The following is a 16,726-nucleotide window of genomic DNA, read 5'->3' as shown; positions in this document are numbered from 1 at the left end:
CAGCTCCCACAGCCTCTGTGCTCCCTGGGACTCCCACCCTCTGGGAGGCCTGAGGTTTGTGTTGTGCATGGGAACCAAGAGAACTGAGGAGTCTGCAGCTCCTGCTTCCCCCAGGCGTACCCAAGTGCTGCCTCAGAGATGAAGGGACATGCTATCCCCATCTAGACACTCCAGCTCCAAGAGCCTCCCTCTCCAGTAGGGGAGGGACAGGTAACACAAATTCTCCTGCCTACAGAATAATTATGGCAGGATTTTCTGAAAGAAACCCAAGACAGGGCATGAGGTAAGGAGAGGGAAGCAGGCTGGCAGAGTGGGAAGAGACCCCAGATTTTCCAGGCAGGTGGAAGGGAGCTTCAAGATTACTTAGGCCAATAGGCCAGGTCTCTGACGTCCCCATAGCACTTCCCAATTCTGCATTATGCACATGACATTGTGTGCCCCCTCAACAATTTCTGCCAAATCTCCATACTCTTGTACAGTTCCTTAACTATGGTCTTAAAATTGACACTTTTAACTTACATGCATTTACTGTAAATAGAAACTTTGTGTTACTACTATAACTGCAAAGGCTATTATTGCTTTCAATAAGTAGAAAATGATGGTAAAATAAATACAGTAAAAGCAAAGTGTATTATTAAATTTTAGCTACACGGAGTTGCCAGTCAAGACCTCTTTGTTAAAAAAGCGAAGGGTAGCAGTGTTGGAAAGTTTGGCACTTTCTCCCTGGGACAACCTTGGACTTAACGGAGTTGAAAGGGAACCGACTTTCTCACTACGTGAGCCAGTGCTATATAATGACAGGTCCACGACCCACTGAAAGTCACCTCAGGTCCTGCTGAAAGTGCTACTTCTCACTGTGGGAAGCTCTAGGCTTGCCCGCATCCTGTAGGAGCTTGGACACAGTGGCTACCTCGAGCCCTGGTACCACAGCCTCGGTATCACAATCCATTCTGATAATAACAATCCTTAGAAATTGCTCAATTCTCTCCTACTTACAAATTGACCCTACAGCCAGTCTAGTATGAGCTGCACAGCAGGAATTATCAGCCCCACTTCTGAATGAGAAAACAGAGGCTCTGAAAGATTAAGAGATTTGTTCTGAGTCACATAGCCGCACAAGGTAGATCCTCAACTCCCAGCCCACTTTTCTACTCTCCCTGCCTCCATCTGTCCTCCATCATTGGGAGCCCTTATTCTAGGCTGACCCCTTCCTGGGCACGGGGGAGTAGAGGGAGAATGGTAACCTTGCATCTGCCTATGAGGCCCTCACAATCCTGAAGGCAAACAGGCAAGTGAGTAAGTAGAGTTTTATTCTGGAGTCACACTGCTGTGGGTCCCTAGCCGAATAATGGCACCTCTCTGAACCTCAGTTTCCTTGTCTGTAAAATGGGGATAGTAATAGTACCTATCTTACAGGGTGTCAGGATTCAATGAAATAATGCTTGCACATAGAGTCTGGCACAAAGTGAGGACTGAAAAATGTTTATTATTAGGGAAGTAAAACGAATAGAATTAATTCAGGTTAAAAAAAAAAAAGGCTGCTGGGGGTGGGCAGGCATGACAGTGTTCTTCACTGAAGAGAGGAAATGAGTTCTGTCTTAGAGAATGAATATGATTTTCGTAGGGAGAACTATCCTGTCTGCTCATGCCCTCCTCTTCCTTCTCTGCCCACTCCAAAGAGAAGTGAGAAAATTTAGGGTCTCATCTTCCTACCTTTCTGCTCTGGGCTTTGAGTGACAACTGGTAGGCTCTTCAGAGTCTGCACTAGGTCTTGCTGGCCCAGGAAAAGACTCCCCTTTAAGTCACAACGCCTGGGCTGTTTTCTCCAGGTCTATCCAGACGGAAGGTTGGGGGCCAGGTCCACCCCAGCACTCTAAGGATTCTAGCAGGTGTCTTATGTACTTGCTCAGACAACAAAGATGCTCCCCACCACCACCTTTCTCCAACCCGGTCAAGAGCAACGTCTGGCTGTCTGACTTGGAGAGCCTTCCCAGCAGGCTGCAGTTGATTGAACCTGGGTGGGCACCTGACCCAATCAGATCCTGAGCCAATCAGATCCTGTCATACAAGTTTGGACTTGGATCGACCAACCCCGGGTTCTCTGAATATGGCCCAGAAGGAAGGACACCGTTCAGCAACTGTAGGATGCCCAGGGTCTGGTAAAGCAGAAAAAACCCAGCCTGTGGAGAAAGAAAGATAGAAGCAGCTAGCAAGGTGCAGAGAACGGCCACTTCCATTTCTCCTGACCTACAGGTCCTGCCTCCCAGAAGCTACCGATTTTTCTGCCCCTCTGTTCTCAGGAATCTCTTGTGTCCTGGTAATAAACCCTTTTTTTTTTTAATATTTTATTTATTTATTTGACTGACAGAGATCACAAGTAGGCAGAGAAGGCAGGCAGAGAAAGAGAGAGAAGGAAGCAGGCCCCCCGTTGAGCAGAGAGCCTGATATGGGGTTCGATCCCAGGACCCTGGGATCATGACCTGAGCTGAAGACAGAGGCTCTAACCCACTGAGCCACCCAGACACCCCTGAACTCTTCTTTATTACTGAAGCTGGCTGGAGTGGGTTTCTATATACAAGCAAAGACCTAATTAAGAAAGGGGAGAAGCTGGGAACTAGAGGCGTAAAGAGGAACAATCTTAGGAGGGAAAAAAAAAAAAAATGAGTGTGTCTGCACTGGATGAGCTCCGCTAACAGAAGATAAGGATGTACATCTGTACACCTGTACAGATGTAGCCTCTGTACAGATGTGGCCAAAGAAGGGCAAATTAACACTGTCTAGGAAGGGCCGGAAGGGTCCTCAGAGGCCTCGCAGCAAAGGTGACAGCTGAGCCGGTTTGGAAAAGTGAAGGACATTTTCCAGGGAGACGAAGCAGGGGTGGGGGAGGCCTTACAGGCAGCAGGAACAGCAAGTGCAGAGGCACAGAGGCACCAAACAGCCTGACGTGTTAGAGGAACTGCCAGAAGTTCAAAATGGGCGGGGGGAGGGGGGGAGCAGGGAAGATGAAGCTAGAGAGGCGTCTGTCCGGTGAAGATCACAAAGGCTTTGAATTCCATGCTAAGAAGCTGAGGCCTTTCTTGTCAGCAATAGGGAGCTATTGAAGTATTTTAAGTAGTGGGGGGTGACAGGGTCAGTTCTGTACTTTAGAAAGATGGCTCTGGGGCCATACGAAGAAAGGACTGGAGAAGGCAGGCCTGAAGGCAGGGAGGCTGGTTAAGAGGCTGCAGCAATGAGTCATCTGTTCCTTTCATCCACTGACCAGCTCACTGTGTACCTACTGTGTGCTGGGGCTAGGCAACACAGCATTCCTGACCCCACGGGGTTCACAGGCCAGCAAGAAAGAGAAACAAGGAAGAAGCAATTCAAGTACGATGAGTGGCATGAAGACTAACGAGGTCCTATGGAGCTGGGGGCGGGGGGGGGGGGGGGCAGTGTTTAGTTTCTGGTTTTTAGGCTTCACCGGGGAAATGATGCTGGAGCCGGTATCTCTCTGAAAGCTAAGTAGGAGTTAACAAGGCACAGGAGGAGGAGTGCATTCCGGGATGGAGGGACATGTGCGAAAGTCCTGCTGCTCAGGGAGAGGGAGAATGGTACCAGATGAGAGAAAAAGGTAGGCAAGGACCAGATCACACAGGGCCTCGGAGACTGCGTCAGAGTCTGGCTTTGGTTCCAAGAAGACTTGGAAGGGTCTTACACAGGGAGATGATACAATCAAACGTTTATCTTTCGAAGATCGCGCTGGCTGCGGTGTGAAAAATGAAATAATGCAAGGCCAGAACAGAAACAGGAGGAGCCGACTCCAGGCTGTCCATGCGGTCTAGGCTGGGAGCTGGCGGTGGCCTGGAAAGGGGCGGAGGGCAGGGAAAGAGATACAGAGAGCTAACACGACTCGCTGAGGACGGCTGTGGGATGTGGGGGTGAGGGAGAGGGAGGTGTCCAGGAGAACTTCCAGCTTTCCAGCTTGAGCAAGTGGGTGGATGGTGGCAGCAGAGACGAGCTGGAGATGCTGGAGGCAGAGCAGGTGCCGGCAGGCGGAGCTGGGGACCTGGGGACCTGGGTTTGGACCCCAGATTGTGAGACATCTGAATGTGGTCCAGGAAGAAGTTAGACCTGCAGGGCCTGAGCCCAGGAGAGACAGAAACTACTCAGGTCCAGAGAATAATGAGATTACCCGGCAGTGGAGGAAGAGTGGGCAGTTTAAAGAGAGGATGGGGGAGGGGACCAACTGGGAGGGGGGAATCCTGGTGGCAGCAGGGCCTGGAGGCAGAGTGACCAGAAGCTCTGAACTTGAGCAATTAGAACCATGGAATCTAAAGGTTCATTCCCTCAGCCCCAGGAGGCCTCCGGCTTTGGCTCTACCTCCCTGGCCAAGCCTCCGGCCTCAGCCCAGACACTTTCCCTCCCTCTCCCCCAGCACCTCTTCCTACTCTGAAGATACAGCTCAGGGAGCCCCTCCTCCTAGGGGAGACTTCCCCAAGTCCCAGCATGCACTCTGCTGTCCAACCTGGGTCTGAATCCCAGTTCTGCTACTTGAGGGCTGTGTGACTTGGGCCAAGAACTTTAACCTCACTTCTGTCATCTATATAATGGAAATAATAATCGTACCTACCTCCTAGGATCTGTTGGACGGTGAGTATGTAAAGTACTTCGCGGAGAACCTAGCACACAGTAAGCACTAAATAAATGTTACTATTATTAACATCCCGCCCACCTTGGGACAGTTAGTCATGCCCTCCACCTTGTACCTCCTCCACTTGGGAACTATTTGCAGGTCTGTGTCTCTCCCTGCCTCTTCCTACCCCTACCCAATTTGTGGGGCTGCATAATATGCAGGGTCCAGTGCTAAATGAAAATGTGGGACCCTTGTTCAAAATGAGGAATTTCAAGATGGTGACAGCAGAACACTAAACGGAACCTGAGGTCCTGCTAACACAGGGCTCCTGCAGCCTTAGACTGGGGACACCAGCCCTGTCCCCGCCCCCACCCAGCCCCGCAGGCCTGGCCTGGAGGAGGTGTCAGCCCCAGGCGACAGAGCAGAAATGCCAACAGACATCAAGATAGGGTTTTGTAATTTTCATCCGGAATTTCATTTTGTCCTTCCCGTAGAAATAAGACCAACTCCGTTTTACAGTTGACGACACTGAGGTCTAGAGATGGGGTGGGCCTTGCCAGAAGTCACCCGCCTTGAGAGCTACAGAGCTGGGATGTGAACATAGGCCAGCCTGGTACCAAACCGCTGCCTTTTGCCCTCTGGCTCCCTGGGGAGGTAGGGAGAATCTGGACCCAAGGGGTGAACTTTGTCAACAAGGCCCAGAGAGAGGGAGCTGGAGGGACCGGGCCCCGCCCTCCTGGGGCAAACCACATAAACAACCAGCTCCCTGGGCGCCAGGGCTGCTACCCAGGGAAGGGGGCGTGAAAGGGCAAAAGGTCACTCCCAAGAAGGCTCTGCCAGGGCCATAGACCCAAGCCCCTGCTCTCTTGAAATGAAACACTGCCTTCCCGGCTTAAAGCTCTTTAGGGGCTGCCTTTGGCCTCCGGAGAACTCCTAAGTCTTTAGTACACTACTGACCAGGAAGGTCTGGCCTCTGCCACTGCATATTCTCTACCCTCTCTCCTCCCCTGCTGCCCTCCCCCCCCCCCAGCCCCTTCCAACATCACCCAGGCCTGAGCACACACTGCTCCCTCTCCTAATCCCTGCTTCTTTGCCTCCTCAACTCTAGGCTCCCTGAATCCTTCCTTTCAACACAGTGACACTGGTGTCATTAGCAGTCCTGGGCCATCCCAGGCTAGAATGGGGCTGGAATGCAGGCTCCATGGAGCCAGGGCCATGTGGCTCACAGAGCTTGGTGCATCCGGGTGTCTGAAGGCATCCCCCTTGCAACAGAGGCAGGAGAGTCCTGCACTCTCTCTCCCCTTCTCTCCATTCCACCCTCATCCTCTTTTTCTTGTTCAGGTACCTTGAGCCCAAGGTGGGAGAAGCCCAAACTTGCAAAGGGAAGAGATGGGGGGGGTACATCCAGTCACTGCATCTAATCCCCCAGTACGTTCTTGATGGGGGTGGAGCAGTAGGAGTGTAAATTATGCCTGTTTTCCACAGGAGTCTGAAACCAGTTGCCTGAAGTGGCACCAGAGCCTGGAAGTGGGGAATTCAGGATTTGAACCCAGGTCTGTCTGATGCTCACATACCTGGTGTCCTCTCTGCCCCTGAACTTCCGGCCAGGGAGCAATCGTTTCTCACCTGTGCCTTCAGTTCACACACACCCAGAGCAGCTCAGCTCCTCTGTCAGGTCAGCAAAATCCTAGTGCAGAAGGCAGCCCCGTGGTCAGTGAGAGGCCCGTGTAGAAAGCATCCCTCCCCTGCATCAACAAAATGCCAGCGTAGGAGAAATACAGACCATCACCCCCCAAGCCCTGGTCAGCCAAACACTAAGGGGAGACACCCCCATAGTCAGCAAAGTGCTGCACCCCAAGTCAGCAAAAAGCCAGTGCAAGAGACACTTCCACACCCCTCTCTGCCCAGGGCCCAAGATGTGGGCTGGGGTACGTGGAGTCCTCCAAGGTAGAGCTCTTGGGGTGCGGTAGGGGGAAGCAATGGGGCTAGGGCTGCTGCTGCCTGGGGGAGGAGGCTGCAGCTGGGGAGCCAGCAGACTCGGGTGAGAGTTCTCACATGGCACTAATGAAATCAACCACCAGCCTGCCCCCCCTTCCCCAGGGACCCTCCAGGCTCCAGCTGATGCAATGCCCAGGCCAGATAATTGTTTTCTTCCCTCCTTAAAGGGCCAGCTGCTGTGGCAGCTGTGGATGTCACCCAGACCCCTGAGAGACCCCACAGAGCTTAGCACCTGGTTAGGGATAGGGGGAGCCCAGAAAGTAGCAGCTTGGCCCCAGGCTCTGCAGAGGAAAATCCAATTAATGTCCGAGACCAGAAATGTCTGAGCAAGGAGGGAGGGAGACAGGAGAGTTAAGGCAGAGACTGTGCCAGGCCCACAACCACATGCCCCCAGGGAAGGGAACCTGGTCCCTGGCTGTGTCCTCAGCACCTGGCTTCTGCCTGCCTGTCCTGTCAAGTCCTTGGCAGGGGGGCTGCTGGTGAGTTCAGGAGTACCAGGCGCTGTGCAAAGCAGCTCAGATCCACCATTTCAATCACTCCTCCCCGCAGAACTGGAAGGTGGGTCTATTTTACTGAAGGAGGCTCCTAGAGGGGAAGTGATTCCCTCAATAGAACACACCCAGAAAGTGGCAGAGCCTGGGTTTGAAGTCAAGTTTGCCTGACTCTGGGCTTCATTCCCTGCAGAGCGTTGAGTAGGTGTTGAACCCCAGGGCTGGAGTCCCTAAGCCTGGCAGCCCCAGTGCTGAGGGCAGGAGGGGGTTCTGTGGGCCCTAAACAGGTTCAGAAGGGCACAGTGCTAGGTTTAAGCACAGATTTCATGGTCCCCTTCCCCAATTCCAGCCCCCACACCCCCAACCAGAGAATGTCCCATTAGGCTGCTCGCATGCCCCCAGGGACAGTTGGCAGCTGCCTGATTACAGACTAATTGGTGGCTGGCAGCAACTGGGGGGGGGGGCAGGGGCTGGCTAGTTAACCCCTTGATAACCAGGCCTAGCCCAGAAGGGCCCTCTCCCTGCCACTTCAGGCCCCAAACCCAAGGGCCCTAGACTTAAAAAGGCATCATAGGCAGAGGACAGGACCAAAGGGGCATCAGTCTTCCTCTCTACACCTAGACAAGACCCTTGGGGCTAGGGGTGGACACCGACATTCACCCAGGCTCCCCAGACCCAAAGAGGCAGTGCCAGCCAGCACCCCTTGTTCTCTGGCCTTGGATATGGCATTGCCTACTCCATTCAAGACCACAGGAGCTATGGGCTTTCCCTGGGTTTACAGGCCCAGGATACTGGTCTTGGTTGTCCAGAGAAGGTGATGTGGGCATGGGCCCAGGCAGCATGGAGGTCAGCCAGTAAAGCTACACTCCCCCTGAATGAAAGGGTGTCCAGGTTCCCCAGTAAGAGTCCTGCCAAGCCTCCATGAACCCTGGACTCCCCACCGTGGATTGACCAGTTGCCTTTCCCAGCTTCCCAAAAGCCCCCTCTGCCAACCCTAGGACTAGAGTGAGTACTTTTATTTCATGGCTCCCCTTTTATTTCATGGGCTTGGCAGGGGGGTGTCCTCTGGGCATCACAATGGTGTTTCATTGGGAGGAAAGAGTGCCTGCTTCTCAACCAGGGCACAGGCAGGAGGGAGAAAGCAGGCTGCCTTCCAGCTCCCTTTCCAGGAGAGATTTTAAGCACTTTCCAAAAATGCCATGTGAGGCAATGCTGTTGAAGACCAGGGCCCCAGGTGCTCTGAGAATCAGCAAAGAACTCAAGACTCTGGGGCCCCCTACCCCATTTTCCAGGCTTCCTCAAACACCCCACGTTCCCCTCTCATACATTAGCCCCCAACCCTGAGCCATCATATAACACTCTGCTCATCCTCTGAGCCCCTACCCCCCCCAACCCTGCACGCTCACATCCCTACGTGGCGCCTCACGGCCGGAACCCCCTCCCCCCGGTGGTCCCCCAGACCTCCGCAGCCCCCTCCCCACGTCCACTCCCAGGCGAGCGAGGCCTACTGACTTACCCGGAGGTGGGGCCAGGGTCCAGACAGGGAGGGGTCTCTGCTGGGCGAGGCGGCTCCACAAGGCGGGGCAGGTGCTGCCCCGGGACCCCGCCCCGCGGACCCGGCGGTGGGCGCGGCCCGGTCCCAGGCGGGCGGCGGACTCCTAGGGGGTAGGGGCGCGGGGCGGGGAGGGGCGGCGAAAGAGGCTCACGGGGGCATCGCCCGCCACCGGGCCGGGCAGCTCCGCTCCGCCCGGCTGCGCTGCCGGCTCCGCAGCCGCCACGGTTCTCAGCCGCCGCCGGGTGCAAAGCCCAAGCCCCAGCCGGCGGGAGGCGAAGAGGGAGGCGGGGCCTAGTGGGGGCGGGGCCTCGACCAGGCAGGTGGAGCCACTGGAGGGGCGGGGCCACTGGGGGTAGGGCCTCTGGTGGTGGGCGGACCTAGGAGAATGGGGAGAGTCTGGGTTTGCCTGGTTGTAGGGGGACCCAGGCTAACAAGACCCTACCTGAGGTTTCTGGCTTGGGAACGTGGAAGCGTGGAAGGGTTGGGGTCTAGAGAACGCCTCAAGCCTCTCCACGTCCCTAGGACGCTCTTGCCTCATGGCTGCTTCCCCCTCCGCTACCATTTTTATCTGTACTTTTTCATCCTTCCTCCTCTTAGGGGCACCTCGCAGGACATCACTGGCACCAGGTACTCCATCCTGGACCAGATCCAAGAAAATTAAATGGTGGGAGATAGGGGAAATGACTTACAAACTCAAATTCAATTTACAGGTGGGAAAATTGATGCCGAGAGAGAAGAAAACACTTGCCCAAGTTCCTGCTTTGAAGAAAAAGACTTTATGAGACCCTAGAATGTGGAGACCCTGAAGCGGGGTCCCACAGCTAGCCAGAGGTGAAGCCAGGACTCCATTTTATTCAACTGTTAATTAAACGTTTGTTATCATCTAATCTACATCAGGCATAGAACTAGGCCTGTGTCATAGGATGATTGCTCTGGAGCTGCAAGGGGGATATAATTAGAAGGACAAGATAGGGGGCAGGGAAATCGCTGGAACGATGGAGGTGAAGGTTGGAGAGAGCAGAGCCTGTGAGGATGTGTGATGTAGGAGAGGAGGGAGGAATCAAGATTCCCTTGTGCTCTTCCCATGCACCCTATCACAGAGACATGGACACCAGGGCCTCCCTTTAGAATCATGGTCCCTTTGCAGATTTGGTGAAAACTTGGGCCTTCCTTCCAGACAAATGTGCAAATGTACACTTTGCATATAATTTCAGGGACTTCAGGGACAAAGGATTGGATGGACGGCTGATTCTTAAGTGTATATAGAAGAATAAAGGTGCAGGAATAAAAAAAAAATCTAGAGAAAAAGGAATGGAAAGAGATTCTGCCTTACCTGATATGAAAACATAAAGCCAATGTATTTAAAGCAGCATGGTATTGAAGCAGAACTACACGGATCAGTGGAACAAATTGGAAAAGAGAGCTGGATCCAACCACACAAAGGAATTCGGCGTATGATGAAGATGGCACTTCAGGTAAATCGGTGAAATAACTGGCAAGACATTTGAGGAAATGAGAGAAAACCGTGTCCTCACCCCAAAATAAATTTCAGGTGACAAGCATATTTATATACTTTACGTACCAGAAGAAAGCATGAGGGAATGTTTTAATGGTCCTGGAGATGGAAAGGCTTACCTAGGCATGATGAAACCTAGAAGCCAAAGGGAAAACATCAATAAATTTGACTGCAAAAACTTATATAGAGAAGAAATGATCGTACTCAAGTTTGAAATACACATGACAAGCTGGAAACCAGCTGTCCTCTTCTCCTGCCACTTCTAGCTCACCGGCCCCTCAAGCGGTGAAAGGGGCTAGCAGGAGGCACTGGCAGTGGCTGTGAGAGGGCAGAGCATACCGTGGGGGCTCCTCCCACAGCGCCCCGGCCAGCGCCCACCTGTTCAGAGGCCGGGAAGCCCTGGAAATCCCAGCCCAGCCATCTGGGTCCCCAGCAGGTGCCTCAGCACAGCAGAGCCAGAGTCCGCCCTGAGGCTGCTCACCACTTCCCTCGTATGGCCATCCCGGGAACTGTAATCCTCGGTTCCCGGTCCTGCAGCTCTCCAATCTTAAAACGGGATTTTTTTTTTTTTTTTAAGATTTTATTTTTAAGTAATCTCTACACCCAGCGTGGGGCTGGAAACTACAACCCCGAGATTAAGAGTCGCCCGCTCCACGGACTGAGCCAGCCAGGCGCCTCATGTGAATTTTTTTCTTAAAATAAATAGCAGCTAAATTTTTGAAGGAGCTAACAATGTTCCAGGCATTGTCTAAACATTTAAACATACAACGTTTCATTTACTGCTCAAGGTCACTCTTCTGGATAGGTCTACTTCATTATCAGCTCCATTTGGTATTAGAGGAAACAGCGTTAGAGAGAAGTAGCTTGGCCAAGTTCAGGATTCAAAGTCTGACTCCTGGCCCCCCACTCTTGATATAAGAAAGCCAAGGTCTAGGAAGAATTCAATAAAACAAAGTTTTTTGAAGTTAACGTTCATCCAGGCTTTGTCCCAGATGCTGGGGATTCAGAATTGAGAAAAGCAGTCATTGGGGCAGACAGGAGAGAAACTTTTCTGACACAGTGAATCCTGGAAACAGCCAAGGACCTGTGAACCACAAGAAGGAGTGTAGGGAGAGAGGAGGGGTGCAGAAGGAGAAGTCTTTGAAATGAGTCTTGTGGAGTTTAAGGGAGAGGTGAAGGAGTGGGGTAACACTTACAAGTCTAGGAGGAAGAACGGAGCGTGGGGGAGGAGCAGTGGTCTGCCGTCCTGAGTCTGGGGTTTGTTAGAGGTGATGCTGGACAACTAACCCAGGGTCAAGGTAGAGTTTGGACACAGAGGAGTTTGGGCACAAAGATTTTGAGAACTTTTCCATGGTTCAGTGGACGTGGTCTAGCGGCCACCTACTCTGCCAAACCAATATGCTTCTTTCCTCCCAGCTGGTCGTCACCTGCATTCAACCTATCAATTGCAGAAGCCAGAAACCTCAGAATCACCTTTGACTCCTCCCTTGTCCTCACCTCCATCTAGTTAATTATCAGGGCCTGCCCAATCTACCTCTTAAATATTCCCCAGGTTCATTTACTGGTATCACATCCCCATGGCCACCACCCTCGTCCACACTGCCTTCCTCTCACTCCTGAATCCAGCTGGGGACAGTGACTTGGTGTAGAGGGCTGGACATCTTCAAACTTTCACTCCAGAGAAATCCTTCTAAAATGAATCGTCCTACATCTACTTTCCCACTGAAAACCCTTCTCACTGATCCATTCAACAAATATTGAGCAAGTGTTTGTTATGTGTAAAAATATTGAGGACACAACAATGAGCAAAACAGAATTTAAAGTCTATTGGGGGGTGCCTGGGTGGCTCAGTCAGTTAAACATCTGACCCTTGATTTTCAGCTCGTGTCATATCAGGGTTGTGAGATTGAGCCCCGCGTTGGGCTCAGCACTGGGTGGGAGCATGCTTAAGATTCTCTCTCTCTCTCTCTCTCCCTCTGCCCCTCCCCCCACTCCCTCTCTAAATAAATAAATAGAGTCTACTGGGATGGCAGATATCAATCAAATGACCACCACACCAAAATAATACATAATTATAAACTGGAAAATGTGCCATAGGAGGGCCTGCTAAAATGTTCCTCAAGTCACCTCATCTGAAGTTTGAATAGCCATCAACCAGCTCAGAGCAAGGATAGGGTGAAAGCTTATGCAAAAAAGCCCCAAAGGTGCTTCTGAGTCTCAGTTTTCTCATCTGTATCATGGAGATATTTATAGTTGTGAGGATTAAATGAATTAATGTATATGAAGTCCTTAGAATGGGTCTTGGGACATAATAAACTTTCCATTAGTGTTAGCTTTAATAACAATAATTATTATTTAATTTTCTTTAAAGTAGAGAGCCAGGGGCGCCTGGGTGGCTCAGTAGGTTAAGCCTTTGCCTTCGGCTCAGGTCATGATCTCAGGGTCCTGGGATCGAGCCCCACATTGGGCTCTCTGCTCAGCGGGGAGCCTGCTTCCCCCCTCTCTCTGCCTGCCTCTTGCCTACTTGTGATCTCTCTCTCTCTGTCAAATAAATAAATAAAGTCTTTAAAAAAAATAAAGTAGAGAGCCATTGAAGGTGTTTCTGTAAAGTTGTTAAATCATAAAGAAGCTTTTTTTTTTTTTTTTTTTTTTTTAAGTAAGCTCCACACCCAGTGTGGAGCCCAAGGCAGGGCCTGAACTCACAGCTCTGAGGTTAAGACCCTGAGATCAAGACCTGAGCTGAGGTCGAGAGTTGGATGCTCAACTGTCTGAGCCACTCACGTGCCCCACAAAGAAACTTTTTTTTTTAAAGATTTTATTTATTTATTTGACAGATAGAGATCACAAGTAGGCAGAGAGGCAGGTAGAGAGAGAGAGAGAGGAGGAAGCAGACTCCCTGCCCAGCAGAGAGCCCGATGCAGGGCTCGATCCCAGGATCCTGGGATCATGACGAGCCGACGGCAGAGGCTTTAACCCACTGAGCCACCCAGGTGCCCCCAAAGCAACATTTTTTAAACATCACTCTTGCTGCAGTGAGGAGCATGGTTTGGAACAAGGAAAGAGCAGATCCAGGGAATTAATGACTTAATTCATTAATTAATGAATTAATGAATTAATGGGTCCCCTTTGCAGGTGTTCATTGAGATCTGTGGGTTATTTAAACCAAGGAGGTAGGAGAGCATTTGGAGACATTTTGTGATTTTGGTGGGTGAAACGACTGGCCTTGGTGTTTGTTTGGCGGTGGGAGGCTGTGGGAGGTGGCAGGGGTGGGGGGAGTTCCCAACATCTTGGCTCCAGCATTGATTTTCTTCACCAGGTTGGGAAGCCTGGAAGAGGATCAGGCCTGGCAGCTGTGCTCAGGCCAGCTGTGGACCTGTTCAGGCACAGGCACCACATGGAGTCCTGGATATGGGGATGCAGAAGAGCTGCTTGGGTCTGGAGTTCAGTGGAAAATTGTGGCCGAAGACATAAAATGGAGATTGTTGGCAAATACCTGATAATTGGGCCTCAATCATCCCGTCTGTAAAATGATAGGAGGAAGGAGATATCTAGATGATTTTTAAGGTTTCTCCTACAGGTGTAACATTCCAATTGTTGAGGTTGATAGGCCTGCCGAGTCAGGGAAAAAAACATCCATGTGGCCTGAAAGATTTGGCAGAGGCTCCTTGGAGGCTGTTACTCTTTAGTCTATCTTTTACTGAGCAGCTACTAAGAGCCAAAAGCTCTACCACAAATGGAAAGGTGAATAAGACCCAGGCCTTGCCCTCAGGGAATTCAGCCTGGGGCAGAGACTCACAAAGCAAAGGGCAATTACAAAAAAGTAACCTAAGAGCCTAAAAGCAAGCTTAGGGGAGGACCAAGAATGCTTCTGAGGGAACTGACATCCAAGTCAAGGCCTGAAAGTCAGGCAGAAGAAGATAACTGTATGGGGAATCTGGGCTGGAGAAGACTGGGTTTTTAATGGTTTTTTGTTTGTTTGTTTGTTTGTTTGTTTTCAATGGAGGGGGAGTGGCAGAGGGATAGAGGGAGGGAGAGAGAAAAATCCTAAGTAGGTTCCATGCCCAGTGCAGAACCTGCTGCAGGGCTTGATCTCACAACCCTGAGATCATGACCTGAGCAAAAATCAAGAGTCAGACGCTCAACTGACTGAGCCATCCAGGCGCCCCTGGAGAAAATTGTTTATGTAGTTATTTTTTAAAGATTGAATGGCAGGCAAGAGACGCACCCAGGTCACATATTTAGGGAGGCACTCAGTCTCAGGGATCTGCAACATGCTCCTGGCCCTGCTCTCTGCTCACACCCCCCCCCCCCCACACACTCCAGCCCTTCTGGTGCTATACACATGGCTCTGTTTACAAAGACCTTCCCTTACCCACATTGGCCTGGTGAAAGCTTACTCTTGCTCCAAGGCTCAGCAACTCCTGGAAGTCGACTGCTCTCACCACCCATCCCTGCCTCCTCCCATGGTCAGGGTGGTTCTCTGCACTCTAACAGCATGGTAAAGGCTGCATAGCACAGACCAGACTTCGGCATCAGAGCCCTGCTGTGCTATTTATCATCTGTGAACTGCTCTCTGAGACAGTTTCCATTTGTGTAAAATGTGGTGCTGACTTCACAGAGGAGTTGTAAAATTTAAATGAGAAAATGTATGTAAAGTGATCAGCAGCGATCATACCGATCATACCGATCATACCGGGTATTCGGTAAGTGGTAGGTATTATTAGCTTGTTTATACTTCTTCTAAAGCACTCATGTATTCTAATTATTCTCCTACCTTTATCTTCACTATACAAGGTAAGTTCCTCGAATAGGGAGGAGGAGGAGGAGGAAGAGGGAGAGCTTTATGAATGGGCACTAAGATATGTCTGCTGCATAAATAAAGGAAAGAAATGACAAGTTTTATGGAAAAAGTTCTGGGCAGGAAATCTGGAGCCTTGGGCTCTAGTCACATGGTCCCAGTGATGGCACAGTGCCTCCCCAACTTATATTCACTTGGAAGAAGAGTTGCCCAGACCACAAACCCTATTGAGCTCCTACTTTAACCCACTGAACCACCCAGGCACCCCTTGAGCTCCTACTTTAGACCACTTGGCCCCTTCAGCTTCTAGACTTGAACAAATGGGGCCAGAACCAGAGCCAAGGTTTACAGTTTCATATACCTTTAACTAATGGCCTACCACAACAGTCTGAGACAGGCCAATTAGAGAGGCTCTCTTGAACCAAGGAACAGCAAGAAACAGTCAGGCAGCAGAGGGAGTTAGAGTAGGGAGGTCAGAGACAAGCAAGCTTTGGCCAGTAGAGGTATGTACAAGCCAAGATAGGAGAGAGCAGAGACCAAGAAGCAGCAGAAACCAGTTAGTGGGTAAAGGCAAAAGGAGCAGCCCTGTGCAGAGTTGGGGGAGGGTGTCAGGAGCGAGAGAATGAATAGAACAGTGAGTCCTGCAGCTGCCTTGTTCCTGCTGGCATTTCAGTTCCAGTCCTTACAAGAAAATCCTTTATATCTGAGCTAGTTTGGGTTGATTTCTCTACCTCGTAGCCCAATGAGCCTGATTCTACTTGTTGTCTTGGTCAGTCTCTGCCCCTCTCTGCATCTCAGTTTGACCAGACCATCTCTATGATCTTCTCCAGAACAATGTTTGCTTTGAACACCATGTAGAGAGAATGGGTTTTAGGTTGCTGGCAGCTGAGTTCAGTATTACAGAATGCCATTACATCCTGGCTCCCAAAATAGCTTGGTACCTGGTTAACGAGCCTATGGAAGGATCCAACACACATCTGACTTTGAACCTGAGTCCAGCTGATACAGTCGGCCTCCACACTGCTCTCCCTCCACGTCCACCGCATCCTTTGTTGGATCATAAAGGAACTGAGAAACCAGGGCTGGTGTTTCTCCAGTGTCTTTGGCCGCCAAATGCCCTACCTACCCCCTTAACACTTTCCTGGACCCACTTCAGCATTTCCAAGGAGTCCAGTGCCAGGTCTGCTCCAAAGAAAGTGCCACTCCAGGAAGATTTTGAACAAAGAAAGTTTCCTTCTTTGGTGTTAAGATTTCCTGCCTTCCAGCTGTTTGGCTCTCAGCCTTGGCCCTGCCCCCATCTTTTTAAGCTAACAGCTATGTTGATAATAATGCTTCCTTGCCTTTGTAGGGTGCTTTGTATTTTTCAGAGCATTTTTATGCTTGTCTGATACTCACAGAAACCCAGGGAGGATGAGCAAGAAGGGGGGTGTAGAGGATAATATTTATCTCCCGTCCCATCTACCCCCTTAAAACTATTTATTTTAAAAGAACTTATAGTAGATGAAAATATTGAGACCATGCTTGATTAACTGACTTGCCCAAGATCACAGAGCAGGTAGATGGCTGAGTTATATCTAGAAAGTTCGCAATCACAGATCATGCTTAAGCAGGACTTGCCTACCTAACATTGCCTTGCAAAACCCTGCTGGCCATAAGAAGGGACCCCTGAGGGCGCCTGGGTGGCTCAGTGGGTTAAGCCGCTGCCTTCGGCTCAGGTCATGATCTCAGGGTCCTGGGATCGAGTCCCGCATCGGGC

General features: G+C 51.0%; 1 protein-coding gene across 5 annotated transcripts in view; it reads right to left on the bottom strand.

Annotated features, from left to right (window-relative positions):
- The window catches only part of RIMS3 (regulating synaptic membrane exocytosis 3), a 46,917-nt gene extending 30,984 nt beyond the window's left edge, over positions 1-15,933 (bottom strand). For 2 of the 5 annotated variants that reach the window (XR_004276179.1, XM_032302246.1), the window contains exon 1: positions 8,618-8,948. The gene's annotated coding sequence lies outside the window, so the exon portion shown is untranslated. Of the gene's footprint in view, positions 1-4,609; positions 5,583-6,238; positions 6,358-8,617; positions 8,949-15,911 lie in introns of those variants that run through there. The other 3 variants (XM_032302248.1, XM_032302250.1, XM_032302247.1) reach the window with 3 other exon arrangements.
- Positions 15,934-16,726: the final 793 nt, after the last annotated feature.

The sequence above is a fragment of the Mustela erminea genome, chromosome 10, assembly GCF_009829155.1.
Source record: "Mustela erminea isolate mMusErm1 chromosome 10, mMusErm1.Pri, whole genome shotgun sequence".
NCBI classification, from domain to species: Eukaryota; Metazoa; Chordata; class Mammalia; order Carnivora; family Mustelidae; genus Mustela; species Mustela erminea.
This window is presented reverse-complemented; position numbering and strand designations above follow the sequence as displayed.